The sequence below is a fragment of the Oncorhynchus mykiss genome, chromosome 28 (assembly GCF_013265735.2).
Source record: "Oncorhynchus mykiss isolate Arlee chromosome 28, USDA_OmykA_1.1, whole genome shotgun sequence".
In the NCBI taxonomy this organism is placed as follows: domain Eukaryota; kingdom Metazoa; phylum Chordata; class Actinopteri; order Salmoniformes; family Salmonidae; genus Oncorhynchus; species Oncorhynchus mykiss.
This window is the reverse complement of record NC_048592.1, coordinates 16,318,947-16,334,574: the sequence shown is the minus strand read 5'-3', so window position 1 is coordinate 16,334,574 and position 15,628 is coordinate 16,318,947.

Below are 15,628 nucleotides of genomic sequence, written 5' to 3'. Positions count from 1 at the left end.
AAACGTTTGGACACACCTACTCGCTGCCGGAGCCGTCCTTCACTCCGGCACTGCCGGAGTCTCTCGCCTGTCCGGCGCTGCCGGAATCTCCCGTCCATTTGGGACCCATTGCTAGGGTCCCCAGTCCGAGGTGTGCGGCGAGGGTCGCCGCTCGAAAGAGGCCACGGAGGCGGTTGAGGAGGCGGACAAAGACTGTGGTGGAGTGGGGTCCACGTCCCGCGCCAGAGCCACCACCGTGGACAGACACCCACCCAGACCCTCCCCTATAGGTTCAGGTTTTGCGGCCGGAGTCCGCACCTTTGGGGGGGGGGGGGGGGAGAGGTACTGTCACGTTCTGACCTTAGATCCTTTGTTATGTCTTTGTTTTAGTATGGTCAGGGCGTGAGTTGGGTGGGTTGTCTATGTTCCTTTTTCTATGTTGTGTTTTTGCGTTTGGCCTGGTATGGTTCTCAATCAGAGGAAGGTGTCGTTCGTTGTCTCTGATTGAGAATCATACTTAGATAGCCTTTTCCCACTTGTGTTTCTTGGGTGTTTATTTTCTGTCTAGTGTGTTTTGTCACCTTACAGAACTGTTTCGGTTTCGTTTCTTTCTCTATGGTTATTTTGTTTAGTGTTCTGAGTTTAAATAAATATCATGATGAACACATACCACGCTGCGCTTTGGTCCTCACCTCATTCCAACGACGATCGTTACAGGTAGCCATGCTGTTTAAGTGTGCCTTGAATTCTAAATTAACCATTGACAGTGTCACCAGCAAAGCACCCTCACACCATCACACCTCTTGCTCTATGCTTCACAGTGGGAAAGACACGTGGTTGGAACCAAAAATCTCAAATTTGGACTCAGACCAAAGGACAGATTTCTACCTGTCTAATGTACATTTCTCATGTCAACCATGAAGGCCTGATTCACGCAGTCTCCTCTGAAGAGTTGATGTTGAGATGTGTCTGTTACTTGAACTCCGTGAGGCTGCAGTTTCTGAGGCTAGTAACTCTAATGAACGTTTCCTCTGCAGCAGAGGTCACTCTGGGTCTTCCTTTCCTGTGGCGGTCCTCATGAGTCAATCATAGCGCTTGATGATTTTTGCGACTGCACTTGAAGAAACTTTCAAAGTTCTTGACATTTTATAATGCCAAGAGTGTGCAAATGGTGGCTACTTTGAAGAATCTCAAATATAAAATGATATTTGGATTTGTTGAACACTTTTTTGGTTACTACATGATCCCATGAATGTAACTTCATTCATATATATCCATTGATTCTTGATGACTATAACTTATAAATGCCTCATGAGCTCACTTTAACTTTACATTGGCTAACCGGGCTATTTGCATTGTGTCTCACCACCCACCACCCGCCAACCCCTCTTTTACGCTACTACTACTCTCTGTTCATCATATATGCATTGTCACTTTAACCATATCTACATGTACATACTAACTCAATCAGCCTGACTAACCGGTGTCTGTATGTAGCCTCTACTTTTATAGCCTCGCTACTGTATATAGCCTGTTTTTTTACTGTTGTTTTATTTCTTTACCTACCTATTGTTCAGCTAATACCTTTTTTGCACTATTGGTTAGAGCCTGTAAGTAAACATTTCACTGTAAGGTCGGTTGTATTTGGCACACGTGACAAATAAACTTTGATTTGATTTGATATAGTTCAAATGTCACACTCCATGTGAACCCAAAATATAAACTTGTTTTTCTCCAGTGTTTGTAAACATTTTAAATGTAAACCAACACTATATAGCCTCATAACATGGTTGAAACAAACATTTTGATATCATGGATGGTCCGTCCTTACATCCATAGCTCTGTCTATTAAACTGAGAGTGGTTACATTTCTCCAGGCCCATCCATCAGCTTTTTACCAAAACAGAGGCTGGGGGTCCGTTTTGTTATTGTTTCATCTGTGGATTTGCCCTTTAAGCAGCTGCATATTATCAAGATAAAGTGTCACAAACAAAAAGGTAAACAAGAGGCCTATAGCAAATGAAACATATGGCATTCATTTTCACATGTAAATAGCACTTATCAGTAGTGCTCAAAGCCTGCCGTTCCATGAGCGTAGCATTTATTTTCCAACTCAAATAAATGAGCCCAATCAGTCCTCCATGACAACAAAGTCATAAACAACAGAGTAGGGCTGGCTAATACGTTCTTATGATTACAGTTTTGCTTAGGTAAAACTATTTGGATAATCTATACTTCCACATTTCATAGTCCTATTCTTGTAAAATCAAGGGGTATAACATTTATGGCTGGAATTCTGATACTTTGGTTTTTACATAAAGATAGAATTTAATCAGATTATTTTATGTAGTAAAAAACTATGGGTTAGAAGAAGCCAAAATAACCAACCCATAAAGTTAAATAGAACTAAGTTGGATTCAACTACTATTGAATCTATATATGGCCAGCTATATAAACTTGAACATTGATTTATCCTGCAATAGATGTCGTTCAATTGGTAACATACATTTTGTCTTCTTCTAATGCCGCTTAAGGGGAAAATAATCTAAAAGTAACTTAATGTAATCAGATTACGTTACTGTGTTTGGATAATCCAAAAGCTACGTTACTGATGACAATTCTTGACAGGTGACTAGTAACTGTAACGGTTTACATTTGGAAAGTAACCTAACCAAAGCATGGGTGTACCATACCCCCCCCCCCCCCCCCCCCCCATAAGTTGTAGATGTGTCTTGTAGAATTTGAATGCTGAGTAAAAGGTTTTTCCCAATTCCTACATCAATATCAACATGTCTTTCAGTCAGAGGACTCCATGACCAAAGCCTCTCTCATGTCATGTACATAAAGGGTGGTGTTATCTTGTCCGTATATACAGTTTATCTGTAGATGTCTATAATTTCAATTTTTTTGTGGTAGCACTATTTCACTGAGTCAAATTCCTGTACATGCAAATATATTTGGCGAATACAGTTGATTCTGACTCTGATATTGCTAGACACTTGTGATGTCCTGTCTTATTAATAATCACATTTAGTCTCTTCTAAGGTGTGTGCCAGTGCCGGTAGATCAGCTCCAGGTCCACCTCGCCTGATTTACAGATCCGACCCAGCTCCTATCACGGCCAAAGAGACGGAGGGAAGCCAACAGTAAATACACAGTTGAACATAGACAATCAGAGATTATTATTCACAGCTAATTATGATGTGCCATCATTGCCCTGACTGGTTGGCATTACTCACTCGGGCCCAGGAGTAGTCCATTGGCAAATTGGAAGGGGGCACCTCCTTTCCACATACACGACCCACGACACACATATACACAGCACTGATTACATTATCAATGGTGGTTAGGTGAATTCCAGGACAGATATTATTTTGACTATTGACCAGTTCAAAAGTGACTAACCCGATTCAATTGCCCTCAATTACTCTGAACCTGGACAGGTCTGGCCACTGCCTCAGCCTTCTGTAACAGCTGGTGATATGGTAGGGGGGTTCCCTCAATGCTGCTGAATAACAAATTCACCTGTTTTTTTTACATTACCTGTGAATTAAATAAAATATAAGGCATCATCCCTCCTGCTGGCTGTGGAGGAGAGGAGGGGAGGGAGGGAGGGAGGGAGGGAGGGAGGGAGGGAGGGAGGGAGGGAGGGAGGGGAAGGTCAGGACTATCTTTTGCCTGGTGACTGCATGGCGGGACACACACACTCTATGCCCAATCCCATTAGGTCTGATCTCCTCCAGGGTCCTGGCCTCCAATCAGACAATTACATATCAATATCTCCCTTAATGGGTTTACCACAATGTATTACCTGGCATCATATCCCACTCCCTAAGGTTTACCGCTGGTTTTACCACAATGTATTACCTGGCACCATATCCCTGTCCCTAAGGTTTACCACAATGTATTACCTGGCATCATATCCCTGTCCCTAAGGTTTACCACAATATATTACCTGGTACCATATCCCTGTCCCTAAGGTTTGCCACAATGTATTACCTGGTACCATATCCCTGTCCCTAAGGTTTACCACAATGTATTACCTGGCACCATATCCCTGTCCCTAAGGTTTACCACAATGTATTACCTGGTACCATATCCCAGATCCCTGCCCCCGAATTCAACAGGTGTAAACTTCACTGTGAAATGTTTACTTACGAGCTCTTTCCAAACAATGCAAAGTTAAAAATGTTAAATAGTAACACAATAAATAAAAATGATGAGACTATATCCTAGGAGTACCGGTACAAACTCAGTGTGCAGGGGTAGGAGGTACAGTAGTCGAGGTAATATGTAGGTAGGAGTAGGTAGGAGTAAAGTGACTAGGCAGTCAGGATAGATAATTAACAGAGTAGCAGCAGCATATGTGAAGAGTGTGAAAGTGTGTGTGTGTGTGTTGGAGTGTCAGTGTAAATATGCCTGAGTGTGTGGATAGAGTCCAGAGAGTGTGCATAGAGTCAGTGTAAATATGCCTGAGTGTGTGGATAGAGTCCAGAGAGTGTGCATAGAGTCAGTGTAAATATGCCTGAGTGTGTAGATAGAGTCCAGAGAGTGTGCATAGAGTCAGTGTAAGAGAGTCATGCTCTGAGAACGCACCTTGGTATTCCTAGGGCTGTGGCAGTCATTACATTTTGTCAGCAAGTCAATTTCAAGCAAATAACTGCCGGTGTCACTGTAATTGACCGTTAATTAACATAAACACATGTAGCATCTCCTGGCTTCAACGCACAGCCTACAAGCCACTGATGCGGACCTTTGGAACATCTGCATTGTAAAAAGTCTAATAAATCCGTTATTTATTTTAGACAGGTCTAAGAAACATGAACAGAATAGCATACTGAGTTGTCCTTATAATAGGCCCTGATATGGCTATGCCATATGGCTGGGGGGTACACTAGTTCATTTAGCAGATTTGCTTACAATTCTGTGGCATTGTTTTTTATTATTTCATTGTATGAAGAATATAATTGAACATAGCTGAATAAAATAGAAAGGATGATTTCTCCAAACGATTTCCAAGTAAGTGCGCACATGCGCTATTCTGTGTTGAGCGATTAACAAAGAAACAGGTTCTCCTATATGCTTAATTTAGAGTTATTTAAGCAAGTTATTTAAGCTTTACAAATGTTGGGCTATATGTTTAGAGTTTTAGGGCGGTAGTGTGATGTGACTCAAATGATAGTTTGAAAAAAGTTGCATGAAAGGCATGAGCTCTGATTTGTTGTTTTTTTGTGCAGACTGCACGCTCTTCATCAGTCTCTCATTCACAATTTGACAAGCCCTTTATAGTTTTTCTCACCAGGCCTCACCCGGTAGCATCGCCCTTGTGTGGCCGTAATGCCCCCTAAAAAATCCATGGCTGTTGTGCCCTTGGGCTGAATACAATCATTATAATTCCCTTCTCCCAGCTGCCGTGCGCTGAAGCAGCTCTCACTCGCATGGCTCTCTCAGATATTTCAATTCTTATTAGCCAATGCCAGTCACGTGATTGGTCCATCTAACAGATATCGCAGCTAAGAAGTAGGTTACAAGTGAAGAGAGACACATCGGGGACGGAACTGCGCACATCCTCTTATCGAATTCCGATGTCATATTGAAAATGTTAGAAGAACTGTCCACCTTTACCCTACTTTTCCTCAGCCAACACGATGAGTAGGCCTAACTAACAGCAAAAACACTAGCCTATGTCAATATACTATCCCCCAAGGTACAAAAGTTAACCTATTCCATTGGTCAACTTGTGCAAGAAATAAATATTCCAAAATATACTTTGGAACAGTTGTAGGATGCGATCACAGGAGGTTGGTGGCACGTTAATTGGGGAGGATGGGCTTGTGGTAATGGCTGGAGCAGAATCAGTGGAAGATATCAAATACATCAAACACATGGTTTTCATGTGTCTGATGCCATTCTGTTCGTTCCGTTCCAGACATTATTATGAGCCGTCCTCCCCTCAGCAGCCTCCACTGGATGCGATAGATCCCAAATACATACAACCACTCGCATCAAAACAACGTTTAAAAGCAATGAGGCTGATGCAACAGATCAGAGTGTTTAGCTTAAAATGTTGATAAACTATTAGGCTATTTCTTCACATGATAAGCGCAGCAATGTGCACACGGCATAAGCGTGAATGTTCCTCAATGCAATCAATTAGCGGGAAAAACACTGTTCTTAAAAGTGACCGCAAATGCAATTGTCATGCTTTATTATAAAGGTGCATTTTTATGGTGAAAATTATCTTCCCAAAACTCAAGCGCCACCTATGTATGCCAGTTAGGCTCTACACCAGTTGTAAAGCAGATTAATGTGCTTAATTTTAAGAAGTTATTTGGCCATTTTAGTTATGATACAAACCTTATCAAAACATATAGGCCTATGGGCTACATGTAGGCCTATGGGCTAGGCTACATGAGGTGTGCGACTAGGATTTGAAAAAGTTGCATAAAAAGGCATGCAATGTTTCTTGAGACACCCATCTTGTTAGCGGGATCATTTTCATCAACACCCGCTGAATTGCAGCGCACCAAATTAAATTACTAAACATATTTAATTTCCATGAAATCACAAGTGCAATATAGCAAAACACAGCTTAGCTTGTTGTTAATCCACCTGGCGTGTGAGATTTCAAAACAGCTTTTCGGCGACAGCATAACAAGCGTTTATGTAAGAACATCTCTCTCAGTAGACAAAATATTACAAACAGCCAAGTAGATTGGTCACGAAATTCAGAAAAGCAATAGATTAAATCGCTTACCTTTTATGATCTTCGGATGTTTTCACTCACGAGACTCCCAGTTACACAACAAAGATGATTTTTATATCCAAAATACCTCCATTTGTTTGGCGCGTTATGTTCAGAAATCCACAGTCTCGAACGGTCACGACATCGCAAACTAAAATTCAAAATAGTATCCGTAATGTCCACAGAAACATGTCAAAATTTTTTTTTAATCAATCCTCAGGTTGTTTTTAAAATATATAATCGATAATATATCAACCGGGACTGTCGCTTTTTCAATAGGAGAGAGAGAGAGACAATGGCTGCCCCACTCTGTTGCGCAAGCAAAACTCTGCGAACACCCAGCTATCCACTGACACAATGTTATCGTTCTCGCTCATTCTTCAAAATAAAAGCCTGAAACTATGTCTAAAGACTGTTGACACCTTGAGGAAGCCATATGAAAAGGAATCTGGTTGATATCCCTTTAAATGGAGGCAAGGCATCCAATGGAACAGAGAGCTTTCAGGAAAAACAGTACTTCCTGGTTTGATTTTCCTCAGGTTTTCGCCTGCAATATCAGTTCTGTTATACTCAGACAATATATTGACAGTTTTGAAACTTTAGAGTGTTTTCTATCTTAATCTGACAATTATATGCATATTCTAGTTTCTGGGCCTGAGAAATCGGCAGTTTCAAATGGGTACGTTTTTTAGCCAAAAATAGAAATCCTGCCCCCTACACTCAAGAAGCTAAACTGCATACGTTAGGCATCATTCACAAGTGATTATTCTTAATTTAATGTTGTCTTTAAATATACTAAATACTATATGAAGGAAATTAGTTTTGATTTAGAATGGACCATTATCATGCACCTGTCTTTAAACAGGGAAATGGAAAAATATAATTATGTAATCTACGAATTCGCTTAAATAGCGAATGGAGGAAGCTTTTCCCGTGGTTTATTTTCATGCCAGCCAGGTAGGCTATACTCCTGTTATAAAGCAAAGCAATGTGCTTAATATTAGCAAAGTTGATAAATAAATATTGTAGGCCAAGCCTATAGAAAGCTAATGGGAGCCGGCCAGGTGGACCGGGGACAGCACGGAGTCATCATGCCAGGTAGTCCAGAGGCATGGTCCTACGGCTCAGGTCCTCCGAGAGAGAAAGAAAGAGAGAACAAGAGAATTAGAGAGAGCATACTTAAATTCACACAGGACACCGGATAAGACAGGAGAAGTACTCCAGATATAACAAACTGACCCTAGCCCCCTGACACATAAACTACTGCAGCATAAATACTGGATGCTGAGACAGGAGGGGTCAGGAGACACTGTGGCCCCATCCGATGATACCCCCGGACAGGGCCAAACATATATAACCCCACCCACTTTGCCAAAGTAGAGTCCCCACACTACTAGAGGGATATCTTCAACCACCAACTTACCATCCTGAGACAAGGCCGAGTATAGCCCACAAAGATCTCCTTCACGGCACAACCCAAGGGGGGGCGCCAACCCAGACAGGAAGATCACATCAGTGATTCAACCCACTCAAGTGACGCACCCCTCCTAGGGACGGCATGAAAGAGCACCAGTAAGCCAGTGACTCAGCCCCTGTAATAGGGTTAGAGGCAGAGAATCCCAGTGGAAAGAGGGGAACCGTTCACCTTCACACTCCTGGGCCAGACTACACTCAATCATATGACCCACTGAAGAGATGAGTCTTCAGTAAAGACTTAAAGGTTGAGACCGAGTTTGCGTCTGTCATATGGGTAGGCAGACCATTCCATAAAAATGTAGCTCTATAGGAGCCTCCAGCTGTTTGCTTAGAAATTCTAGGGACAATTAGGGGGCCTGCATCTTGTGACCATAGCGTACGCGTAGGTATGTACGGCAGGACCAAATCAGAGAGATAGGTAGGAGCAAGCCCATGTAATGCTTTGTAGGTTAGCAGTAAAACCTTGAAATCAGCCCTTGCCTTGACAGGAAGCCAGTGTAGGGAGGCTAGCACTGGAGTAATATGATCAAATTTTTCTGTTTGAGTTTTTGCTTGTAAACAGGAAAGTCAACGTCAGAGTAAAAGTCCTCCAGAGTGATAGTGCCTCTTGTGGCGCAGGAGACAGCTCGTTGAGTGCCTGATTAGTGCCGTTCTTGTTTTGTGGTGGGATGTAGATTGCATACATGTGTTGCCAGAAGGGTTTTTCAGGGATTGAACAATGCCACCTGAAGTGGACTCTTAATGACAATGACGGCCATTTGTTCAATGGTATTAGGTGGCGATCCTGATAGGGTCGTTGTTTTTGGGCAATGGGCATTGTATCTTGTCGGCTGTACTAGTGTGTCATCTATATCACAGGATGTAAACTAGGTGAGAGAAATCTCTTTATTTCGGGGACATGAGTCAACGGAGAATGTTCAGATAACCTCATTAACCTTGATTAGGTACTGTACAACAGTCCATCTCTCCTATGACCCAGTCGGTCACGCTGACAAAAAAAATCTCCAATGTTCACAGCAGCATTTGGAAGTAGGCCCATACTGCACACAAGGTGGGAAAGGACAAAGAGTAAACGTATGTGTTATGACAAATGGCACTACTCTAAGCCAAGAACATAATGACAAAGCAATAAAGTGAAACAAAACACATACATAATGTGAAAAATATCTAATCCAGGGGTGTGTTTTGAGCATCTGTTTTTGAATTGAAAGGAAGGTAATTAAACATTTGAGTGTGTACAAAATGGTGATAGGCGGGTTCCTGACCCATGCAGAACAGTTCCCATGGTTCTCCGTTCTGTGATAGATGAGAACACTCGCTGGGAGGTAGATTAATCACTAAAGCCTTCCTTATTATGTTTAATTTGCTAGCTATGCAGGGCAACAAAACCATGAAGCCGTTTGTTTTCTTTAGTCAGCCAACCTGCTTAGTTTTAACAGGACTAACTGAGGGTAGTCCCTCAGTAAAACAGACCTCATATTTATATGTTGGAGTGTGGAGAGAGTGGGGGTATGAGTGTGGAGGGTGTGCTTGTGTGTGTATGTGTGAGCAGGTGCTTGCATTCATATGTTGGTGCGTGTGCGTGTACTCCTGCATGTGTGTCTGTAGGTAGCCTACATATGTGTGTGCGTATGTTCCCTTGTGTGTGCAAACGGTGTGATGCAGAAGTGCAATGCTTTGGTCTGGCGCTGAGAAGTTCCTCTACCATTCTTTTACTCTGCCTCACGGCAGCATCCCCAGTAGGATACATGTGTTGCTTCCTCTCACCAGACACTTTGCAATCCCGCCAGCAGTCCAGGCTTTGCTGAGATCTCCTGCCTGCTTGGGAGGGATGAGGAGTGTGATGTTATTTAACAGCTCATTTAGCAGTCAAGTAAAGGACGTTTACCTCAGAGGTGTAATGGCCTCTGGGACTGGATGTGCAGTCGAACACCCACTGTTCAGCATCTTACTGCTCTACATGTGCTGGGGATTGGTAGAAAAGATACAACATTAAAAAGACATCACAACTGACAAGAAACTGCATGTTTCTGTGTAACATTTTTTTTTTATTCTTCGCATATCCATATTGCTAATAATGCTTGTGGTAAATGAAATGCTTTTAAGTGTCTGGAAATACATTACATGACCAAAGGTATTTGGACACCTGCTCCTCGAACATCTCATTCCAAAATCATGGGCATTAATACGGTTGGTCCCTCCTTTGCTGCTATGACAGCCTCCAATGTTCTGGGAAAGCTTTCCACTAGATGTTGTAACATTGCTGCGGGGACTTGCTTCCATTCAGCACAAGAGCATTAGTGAGGTCGGGAAATTATGTTGGGCGATTAGACCTGACTCGCAGTTAGCGTTCCAATTCATCCCAAAGGTTTTTGATGGGGTTGTGGTCAGGGCTCTGTGCAAACTATTTCTGTATGAACCTTGATTTGTGCACAGGGATATTGTCATGCTGAACTGTTGTCACAAATAATACCATAGAATGTCATTGCATGCTGTAGCATTAAGATTTCCCTTCACTGGAACTAAGGGGCCTAGCCCAAATTATGAAAATCAGCCCCAGACCATTCTTCTTCCTCCACCAAACTTTACAGTTGGCACTATGCATTGGGGCAGGTAGCGTTCTCCTGGCATCCGCCAACCCAGATTTGTCTGTCGGACTGCCAGATGGTGAAGCGTGATTCATCCCTCCAGAGAACGCCTTTCCACCGCTCCAGAGTCCAATGGCGGCAAGCTTTGCACCACTAAAGCCAACGCCTGGCCAACGCTCGGCTGCTCAGCCATGGAAACCCATTTAATGAAGCTCCTGATGAACAGTTATTGTGCTGATGTTGCTTCCAGAGGCAGTTTAGAACTCTGTAGTGAGTGTTGCATCCGAGGACAGACATTTTTTACCCGCTACATGCTTCAGCACTTGGCACTCAATTTCTGTGAGCTTGTGTGGCCTACCACTTCGGGGCTGAGCCGTTGTTGCTCCTAGACCTTTCCACTTCACAATAACAGCACTTACAGTTGACCTGGGCAGCTTTAGAAAGAAATTTGACAAACTGACTTGTTGGAAAGCTGGCATTCTATGACGGTGCCATGTTGAAAGTCACTGAGCTCTTCAGTAAGTCAATTCTACTGCCAATGTTTGTCTATGGAGATTGACATGGATGCGTGCTCAATTTTATACACCTGTCATCAACGGGTGTGGCTGAAGTAGCCAAATCCATAATTTTAAGGGGTGTCCACATACTTTTGTATATATAGTGTATGTGGGTGAAAGATTTACCTTTTGAGAAATGTATGTGCAATTAAAAACTGCTTAGTCAAATCCTCACTTGAGATACTAACTCTGACTTTCCCGTTAATCATGTTTTTTTTTAAATGAAATACTTGCAGAGTTACTTGCTTGGATCTCAAGTTACCGTAAAATACAGTACGTCGCAGTATTGCCAGCTTAACTTTTCATTTTGGAATATAGGAGATGAACTGCCAAGTTACCTCTGGAATGTACTAGATAAACTACAGTACCTTAATAAATCCACCTCCCCCTACCGCACAATCACACACGCACCCCACACAAAGCACAAAATGTCAGCACGTCACATCAAACTCACACACGCTGCCAAATATGGCCAAGAGTATGTGTGTGTCTTGTGCTGTCCACACACATAACAGAAAGCTATGTGTAAATCCTCTTGTGTAAAACGTCTGACATAGTCATGATGGCTGGTCTAAAAATAGCTACTTTGTCTCTGTTCCCTTTTTTTCTTTATTTTTGTCCTCCTCTCCTCCAGAAAGGAGGACTGTTGACTTTACATGCTGCCTGAGCATGGCCTCGCAGATTGGAGCCTGCTCAACTTGATCCTCTTTTTTTTTTCTCCCACTGCCTGACAATTGTCCTGACAACCGAAGCAGAATTCTCTCACAGGAAGAGGAGAGACACAGGGATGGAGGCATGCTGCAAAAAGGCACCATGACTGTCCTCCCCGGTCCTCCTTCACTCCTCTGTAATGTCCCTGCTTCCCCCGTAACCACGCCCTCCCTCCCTACCCCTCCCTCCTGGCTGGACTTACCAGAACAGGGTTTGTCATCTGTGATAAAGTACCCACAATCTGGGAAGACTCAGCTCTGGATGGTTATTACATTAGGTCAGAACGTTCTAATGAAGAAGGTCCTGCGGACCATGTCATCGCCACTAGGCATCAGGGGAGAAGAAGCAGAACCGTATGGTTCTCCCTCACACTCAACATCAACCCCAAACTCTCTCAAACACATACACACACACACACACGCATGCACACATGCACATGCACACACACGCACACGCACACGCACACGCACACACACACGCACACGCGCACACACACACACACACACACACACACACACACACACACACACACACACATATACAAATACGCAATCCCTTAAACAGAAGAAAGCATGGACACCCCCACCTCCACACACACACACACACACAAACAGGACAGGAACCCTAAACATATAAACAATTATCCACGTCTGCTTCGAAAGGCACACGGCTCTGTCTGATTCTATTTATTTGATTGCTACATAGAATTAGTTGGCATCTTTTCGGCATGTGTTTGCTTGAGCGTGACGCAATATGAACGGCATGTGTGTCTGTCTGTGAACACGCTCTGAGAGACACATTTCGTCTATAGTGTTAGACATTTAGAGTTCCAGTTTGCAAAGTATCCACCCCCCCACCCCCATCCCATCCCTTTGTGACAGTAAAATATGGTTAAATGGTTGGCTGAAAGCAAACATACCATAACTACCAGAAACTCCATGTACTCCATAATACAAACTGTTCATTTTCAAGGTCATAAAAAGTCCAATGAACTCTGCGGATCTTTTCCTCTCTCTTTTCTAAGAAGGACATTTCTCTGCGTCAGAATTATCACTGCTCAGGTGTCTGGTGAAAAAAAAACATCAGCTGCCAACTCACCTGAGGGCCACAATTAGCGTTGAGCAGCTGCTGTGCTTTTTGTGCCGCGACGACTGAACACGCTGCGGACACCATGGACACAGCCTGTCAGCCACGGCTACATCAAACACACGAACGGACACACACACACACACACACACACACACACACACACACACACACACACACACACACACACACACACACACACACACACACACACACACACACACACACACACACACACACACACACACACAGACAAATCGGTTCTTCTCCATGTCCAATTTCAATGTCCACACAATTTGTTTGGTTTTGTTAGTTGTTGCATGTGTTTATCATACTGCGAGACCCCATATGTTGCTGTATCGTAGTCTCATACAGTATGTACACATTGAATGTACATTTTTCACATCTTTCAGTGGAGGTTGGTTGAGACGCCAGACAGACATGAAGGCTGTCCTCCTTCCATTTCCACATCATTGTGCTGACCAGCTGGACATCGTCTACACACTGATAGGTCCCCAACTCAAATAGCTTGTTGACCCCCTGTAGAGAACAGACAGACTGTGGGCCCTGGGTAACGCTGTGGTCAGTACAGCATCAATGGCCCCGGTGGCACATATAATGAGAGACACTGGCTGTGTGTATGATCTGAATCAGAGAGAACCACTTATTTCTTTTCCCATGCTAGATCTACTGAGCTGTATTTGCAGAGACTAGTGTTTTAATGATTATTAGAAGAGTCAGAGAAGGGCTGGACAGATGGTCTTTTTTTAGAGGGATTCCTGATTAGGAACAGCTGTCACATGTTAAAGACGAAGCTACCTTAAATGATGCAACACACTCCTCCCATCCTTCAAAACCGACTCTCATATAAATTGGCGTGGAAAGCCTCTGCATTCAGCAATGATATATGTACTGTATTTATTTGATTTGATTAACTTTTAGTTATTTACCGGAACCCAATTGAGACCCGTGTCTCAATTACAATGGTGCCCCGAGGACAAAAAAATGACATCAACACAGCAACAATATCTCATTTTTTTGAACTACAAGACAGCTTTAAGTGCATTACGTCAGGTTATTACAAGCTGCACACTTCAGTGTGCAACTCATTTAACAACCAAGTTTTAAACTACCCTATTGGCACCAAGGAATGCAAGTGCAATTTGTTTTGTAAGGTATTCTAGAAGTGTGTTGCATTAAAACTAAAAGCGGCTTTACCAAACTTTTTGGGGACAAGCGGGACCTCAAGAGTCAACGAACAGGGAAGTGAGGCACAGTATGTGGGAAGCTTGTGGAGCAAAGCTTTGTAAACAAGTAGGGAGTATTGAAGTGATGTGCAGGACTTTAGTGAGGCCTAGCTGACCTTCTGATACAGGATGCAGTGATGAGTATTAAAACTATCACCTGTAATAAAGTGCAGGGAGCTATGCTGCCCTACTAAGCAAAAAGGCCGTAACTGTTCATTTGGTCCAAAATGTCATTATTGCTACTTTAAATACATGCTTAATCATGTGGACAAGCATCCTGCCTCTATTGTTTTGTGTTTTGGAGAAAATGGGGGTCATGCTAGCAGTAACAGCAAAATGTTACTGTGAAACCAGGTAACTGAACTTTCAACCTGCCATTGGCTGCCGTTATGGCCTTTTACCTTGGTATCATATCATTTTTCTGATAGTGATACAATACAACCTGTATGACACTGACTGACAGCTACACACAGATACATTGCTAATCTAGGGACACAACATCATGGCACAGCATTCCCAGGGGAGCATGATGGTTGAACTTGCTCTGAAACACCGACACCCAGGCACTGGTAAGAACTAGTTAGCTAAGTAGACCTACCTAGCTAACTAGCTATTGAGCATAAACTATCAATGCTACCGGCTCCCATAACATGAGATCTGCAGTTGATACTAACTTCAATCTATTAGCCCTGTAATGAATTATATTCTGAAATTTCATTTTATGGTTTCTTTGAATCAGTACACCACACACACGATTTCTAGCCAGTGACAGCCACCGAGCTAGAACTGACATACCCCTACCAAAATGTAAAACCTACCTTGTGCTACCTGCTCCAATAAGAGGCGATTAGCAATTTATACCAGCTTCAATCTATTATACCTAGAATGAATTTAATCCCTATTATTTGATGGTGGCGTATGTAATTAGCACAAGTTTTTGCATGCCAAATGTGTGCTCAATGTGTCTGCTTTGGTGCCATCATTACATGAATGAGGGAAAAAACTGTTCCGTCAAAATGACTTCCACCAATCCCTGTGAGCTACAGTGGGGCAAAAAAGTGTTTAGTCAGCCACCAATTGTGCAAGTTCTCCCACTTGAAAAGATGAGAGAGGCCTGTAATTTTCATCATAGGTACACTTCAACTATGACAGACAAAAATCCAGAAATTCACATTGTAGGATTTTTTATGAATTTAATTTGCAAATTATGGTGGAAAATAAGTATTTGGTCACCTACAA